The sequence below is a fragment of the Adiantum capillus-veneris genome, chromosome 15 (assembly GCF_014529385.1).
Source record: "Adiantum capillus-veneris isolate H3 chromosome 15, ASM1452938v2, whole genome shotgun sequence".
NCBI lineage: Eukaryota > Viridiplantae > Streptophyta > Polypodiopsida > Polypodiales > Pteridaceae > Adiantum > Adiantum capillus-veneris.
In genome coordinates this window covers 118,253,160-118,259,864 of record NC_140945.1, presented here as the reverse complement: position 1 = coordinate 118,259,864, position 6,705 = coordinate 118,253,160, and the positions used below count along the sequence as shown (strand labels likewise).

The 6,705-nt window shown below is 41.9% G+C and overlaps 1 pseudogene; it reads left to right on the top strand.

Annotated features, from left to right (window-relative positions):
* The first annotated feature begins 2,092 nt into the window (after positions 1 to 2,092).
* Positions 2,093 to 3,702, top strand: LOC147441360 (uncharacterized; annotated as a pseudogene).
* Positions 3,703 to 6,705: the final 3,003 nt, after the last annotated feature.

The following is a 6,705-nucleotide window of genomic DNA, read 5'->3' as shown; positions in this document are numbered from 1 at the left end:
TGTATGAAAATAAGACCTAGGATTCTTGCAAAAAGTGGTGGTTTCCATATCACCAATTTTGAAAAATCTTTTGTCATTGTCGACAAGCCTTGAAAGCATCTACTACTTCATTGAGAAGTATGGATAAAATCATGGCACAAAGTCAAGGGGGTCTAGAAGAGGCCATAAGATTTCCTTACCATTGACTTAAGGGTCGGTGCTAAGGTGGTACAGGTTTGGGGGACAATGATGAAGATGAAAGGGAATGTGGACCGAATATCATGCCACCAGTGCCATGAGAGAGAGAGAGAGAGAGAGAGAGAGAGAGAGAGAGAGAGAGAGAGAGAGATCAAGTCCATGCACATAATATCAGGACCTTGAACTCACCTTGAACAATAGGGGAGACAAGGTAGTAGGATGCACCTAGACATTGGTGGAGTGAGCACCTCGTGACATAGAAATCACCTTTTGACAAGTAGAAATCACCCATGGAGCGTAAAAACCATTCTGGCATTGGTGGAAGCCACCTTGGACTTGCTAGAAATAATCCTTGGGATGAGAAACCATAAGCTTGGGATAAGTAGAAGGCACCGACAAACCTACTAGAAACCACAATTGCCTGCACTGTAAAGTAGTGAAGGCATAGGGTAAAAACCAGGTGACTTGGTAGAAACTAGTCTAGGAACCATACCAGGACATTGTTTCTACTACTGTTATGGTAGAAACCAATAGAATGCACCTGGAAATTGGTAACATGAGCACCTAGGGACATAGAAATCACCTTATAACTGGTAGAAACCAACCATGGAGTGGTAGAAAGCATTCTTGCATTGCTGGAATCCACATTGGACCTGCCAAAAATGATCCTTGGAATGAGAAACAATAAGCTTAGGATAAGTAGAAAGCACTAGCAGACCTGCTAGAAACCACAATTTCTTGCGCTATGAGGCAATGAAGGAAAGGGTAAAAGCCAGTGACTTGGTAGAAACTAGTCTAGGAAGCATACGAGGACATTGTTTCTACCACTCTAATGGTAGGCACCAATAGAAACCATTTTGGACATGGTAGAAACCTGATTGGTGGAAGAAACCATTATGAAACCATGTAGTTATTACCTTAACACTGGTAGAAACCTTAAGGAAAGTGACCAATAAGAAAGTAGAACTATTTGAAGATTCCTTCGACTGGAAGAAACCATTCTGGCACTAGTAGATACCATACGCATGGGATGGGTAGAAAGCCCAAAGAGACATGCTAGAAACCATAATTGGATGCACTTTAAACCAGTGAGGGAATGGTAAAAACCTTTGACTTGGTAGAAACCTATGGAAATAGGTAAAAGGTAGCTAGGTTTTAAGATTTCTCATTGGATACCTCAGTCTTGGGTGGTGGACATCACCAATACAGAGTTTGAAACCAGCAATATAATGGTGGAAACCACGAATACAGTGGTGGAAACCTAAGGAAATTGGTCAAAAGTAGCCAGATTTTAAGATTTCTCGGTGGATACTTTGGTCCGTGGTGGTGGAATTCAACTAATACAGTGGTTGAAACCACCGATATAGTGTTTGAAACCACCAATATAGTGGTTGAATTCACCAATACAGGGGTTGAAACCACCAATATAGAGTTTGAAACCACCAGTACAATGGTGGAAATCACGAATACAGTGGTGGAAACCTATGGAAACTGGTCAAAAGTAACTGGGTTTTTAAGATTTTTTGGTGGGTCCTTCATTTTGCATTGGTGGAATTCACCAATACATTGGTTGAAACCACCAATACGACGTTTGAAACCACCAATACGACGTTTGAAACCACCAATATAGTGGTTGAATTCACCAATATAGGGGTTGAAACCACCAACACAACGTTGAAACCACCAATACAATGGTGGAAACCATGAATATAGTGGTGGAATCCTATGGAAATTGGTCAAAAGTAGGTGGGTTTTAAGATTTATTTGTGGGTACTTCAGTCCACCAACACAATGTTGAAAACCACCTATATAGTGTTAGAAACCACAAATAGAGCGTTGCAAATCTTATATATATCTTCAAGGCTCACAAGTTGGGTCATCGTTGAAGACTGACGACCCACAACATTTTAAGAGTATGCATGACACCCATAGCATTCCCAAAGTGCAAGGTGTGAGCCCCATTGGCACCATAGGTGGTGTTCAAATGCAAGGTTTGAGCGCCAGTGAAACATCAAGCATGCCAACTAGCGATGGCTTTGGTAAGAGAAACACAGAGGTTGGTGAGAAAGATTTGGATGTTGTCATCAATGGCATTGAGAAGTCAATACATAAAACCTCATGTGAGACCAAGAGTCTCTCGTTGATGTGACTCTCCAGATCTTCTGGTCTTCCACAAAGAAGTGCACTAGTGGTACTACCAGTACTCCACACTTCCTAAACCCTGGAACTTTGCAAACTGTACTACGTACTTACTGTTGTATTTTTGTCCATGCAGAGTAAAAAAAGAAGAGACGGCGCTTGGAAATGAGAGATACAAAAATAGTCACTGAAGAAGGAGATCCAAATGAAAGGGAGAGGCCAGATGTGGAGATGACTGAGAAGTTGTCACTGGAGGTTGGTGAGAAAGATGTGAATGTTGTCATTGACAGGACGGAGAAGTTGATATAGAAAACAACATGCGCAAAGGTCCAAGAATCTTCCATTGATGTGACTCTCCAGAGCTTCTTGTCTTCCAAGCAGAAGCGCACTAATCAAGTGCATCATAGTGGTACTACCAGTAACCGACCCTTCCTAAACCCTACAACTTTACAAATTATGTTATTTACTTACTGTTGTCTTGTTTGTCCATGCATAGCCAGAAAAGAAGAGACAATGTTTGGAAATGGGACACTAAAGAACATTCATTGAAGCAGATCTCAAAGAAAGGGAGGGAATGGATGTGGAGATGGCTGAGAAGTTAATCACCGGACCACAAAAAAGGAAAATCCAAATCACAATAGCCTCGTGCATGCAAAAAGCTTTCCTCATGAGCATGAAATCCTTGTAGAAATCTCAATACACAAAAATGTGTGTAGATGTGAAACTCAAAGGCCCGGTAAGCACAGTGTGCATTAGCATGCGAGTGTGAACTACGTGTTGTAATATGAATGCGTAGTTTTGTATGCCAGTGTGCAACTAAAACATCTTGTAATTCTATTGTGCATTAGCACATGCTACCTTTTGGAACTGAATAGAACAACTACTTTTTGTCCGTTTTCTTTGTTTGACTCAAGTGTTGATAAATTGTTGTTTCAAATTTTTTTGAATAGCTAAACATTTTGGTAGTTCATAACAGGTACGTCTTGTACTTATTCATGTTTTCCATATCCTGTTGAAGGTGTAAACACCAATGCAAGAAATGATGCCGATAAACATGCCATTGCAAAGGATGAGAAACTTGCATTGTTTCCCTTGCATGATGTGAACAATGCCATTGCATGGGAAAATCCCTGGATGTGGCGAATCAGAAAGACCAGGCAGCTCAAAAGAGAGAGAGCCAAGTCCAAGAAGTGCATGGAGCCCTTAATTACGTGCAAGAGGAAAATTGAAGAGTACTCTAATTACATACATTTCTCTGGGGATGTCCATTTTGCTGAGTGGTATTCTCTATCAGATCCAATATGGGTGCCAAAGCTAAAGGAATATGATAAGCAAGCCCTCATACTTGATTTGAATGGCCTATTGGTTACCGTTGTAGAGACCTAGTTGTGGAATTAGGGTTGCAAAGAAACGCACACAGCTTGGAGAAGACGAAGGAAGCTCAAGGCACACAATAGAGAGTATGTTCCTTAGTGTGCAATGGAAAGATAGATAGGCCTAGAGTGATGGGCATATATACAATGCATGGGGGGAAAAACCTCCTAAAGAGGGAAAAATGCCCCGGTGGTCCTAGTGTGTTCACACACATCACTACCACATGTATATGGTAACAAATCCCCCCTGGAGTGATGCGCTGAATGAGAGCTGGCACATGAGTAAAGGGAAGTGCCATGCCCTAAGGACATGATCAGTCCACAAAGGGGAGTAAGCCCAAAGCTTTGCGGAAAGCTTCAAGCTTGTCACGACACAATGCCTTTGTGAAAAGATCTGCAAGGTTGTCCTGTGTTGGCACATGAGCCAAGCTGATCTCTCCTACTGAGAGCCTCTCCCTGACATAGTGGTAATGCACCTCAATGTGCTTTGTGCGAGCATGAAAAACTGGGTTCCTCGCAACTGCCAATGCGCTCTGACTGTCAGTGTAGATAGTGTTGGCAGTGTCCTGTCCAACACCCAAATCAGCCATAAGGCGTCTGAGCCATACACACTCAACTGTAGCTGTGAAGACTGCCCTGTACTCAACCTAACAACTCGAAGTGGCCACAGTAGGTTGCTTCTTGCTCAACCATGATATACATGAATTGCCAAGCATGAAACAAAAACCACTTGTGGACACTTGCGTGTCAAAACAACCAGCCCACTCTGAGTCCAAAAAAGCATGTAAGTCTGGTGGCAATGATCCCCCCTTGGGATAAAACAGCCAAGATGTAAAGTGACACTAAGGTAGCAAAAAATCCTCTTGACAGACTGCCAATGCATAAACCCTGGGCTATACATACATCTGCTGACTTGTGAGACTGAAAATTGAATATCTGGCCTCGTGTGCATACATAAATGAGGCATCCAATAGCAGTTTGGTAAAGAGTGACATCAGCAGGATCACCTGCATCATGAAGACTCAATTTCAAACCTGTTTCCATGGGAGTGGCAATAGGTTTGCAATCGCCAAGTCCCAACTTACATAGCAATGTCTCTATATAAATTTTTTGACACTGCTTAAACTGTATACCCAAGTAATGATGCATCAGCCCCAAAACTTTCATCTTGAAAGTAGCATTCAAATCAGCCTTAAATTCATCAATATGTCTCTCATTTGGTCCAATGATCAGCAAATCATCTGCATAAAGAACCACAATGAGAAGTACATCAGCCTCACGCTTTATATACAATGTGCTTTCTGTTGGACTGTTACAAAAGCCTTGTTTGACCAAATGAGTGACAGCTTTCTCATACCAAGCACGAGGAGATTGCTTCAACCCATGAGATTTATCGATCCATCGGGTGTCTGTAGCCAGTATTTCTCCATACGATCCGCGTTCCTAAGGTCATTTTTGGATCCCAAAGTATCTTTCTTGTCGATGAGATGGTCCCACATTAGATTACCCACATTCTTGAATATGTGCATTGGATCAAGCAAGTGATTGGTCATGAGTCTGGGCCAATATGGAAACTCATACCATAGAGATAATCTCTTCATCCCTAGGGACAAACTACCATCACACATCTCCTTCTGCTTTTACCATGCTCGAACAGACATCCTTGGTGATTCTCTTCCCAAAAAACTACCTTGTAACTTGTGATCCTTTGGAAGATAAAATTGATGACCTTCCTAGATTTGCTTCTTGAGTGAGATCCATGTGTCGTCTATATTCTTCCATGTCGTGCAATCTATAGGGATTCATAGCACACCGTCGAGAGATCTATTCTCCTCATGCCATGATGCTAGAGCAGCCATGGACTTGCATTCAAAGAAATGTGTGATGTGAGGCAGTACAGAAAAGTGTTACAACACGTTCTACGACACTTTTTGTCCGTGGGATCTACTTGATATCTCTTGGAATCACATTTCAGACACTTCTCCATGTCCATGTATCCCCCTCTGAAAAGAATGCAATCGTTAGGACAAGCATGAATGAAATTGTAATCCATCCCCAAGTTTCAATATCTTTCTTGCTTCCTCTTTGGAATCTGGCATCACATTATCAGCTGACAGTATGTGCTCTTTGATCAATCTACACAAAGAAAAAATGAAAAACACTTGTGTAAGTAATTTTGTACATTATCCATTTAGAGTTTTTTATTGAAGTAGACACATTGTAATAGATCACCTGAAAAGTGTTGTGATGCTGGTGTCACTCCATCCAAACTTTTCCTACATGTTGAGAAGAACCAGGAGCACCTTCATTCTAGACACTCATGCTCCACCATACAATGGCATATTCGCCTCACTTTTCATGTCATCATAGATAAGCCTTTCTGAATCCATGATCGTCTCGACCATTTCATTGATCTCAGGCTCAAACATAGCCTCGTTGGAAATGTGCTATGCATGATCACCCTCCGAGCTGTCCGAGGCTGCATCTTGTGGCCTCACATATGCTGCTTGAGTAAAGCGCCTACAAACACGTCTATTGGGTTGCAAGATTACTGTCTGTTGGCCAGCATCAGAGTCGGATGAGTTGTAATTAGCAACAACTCGATCTATAATATAGATGGGTCAAACTCGCCAAATTCGTGAACATGCTGCAAAGAAACATGTCTTATCTGTTGCACATGTTTGCATTGATTACAAGGACATAAGATCCTTGTTGAGAGATAGGCATTTTGGTTGGACGACCCCACATTGTCATCACTACTCATGATGAATGTAAAACCTTGAACCCTGAACATAAATTTAATCTTCTCTTACTCTCATCCGTCTCTTATCTCTCTCTCTCTCTCTCTCTCTCTCTCTCTCTCTCTCTCTCTCTCTCTCTCTCTCTCTCTCTCTCTCTCTCTCTCTCTCTCTCTCAATCTCCCTTGCAATTCTGAAACCATAGGTCACATTGTAAACTACCTCAAATTCTCTAGCCATGTCCGATCCTCGCACACCTTGGTTTAGAGGTGCACGGA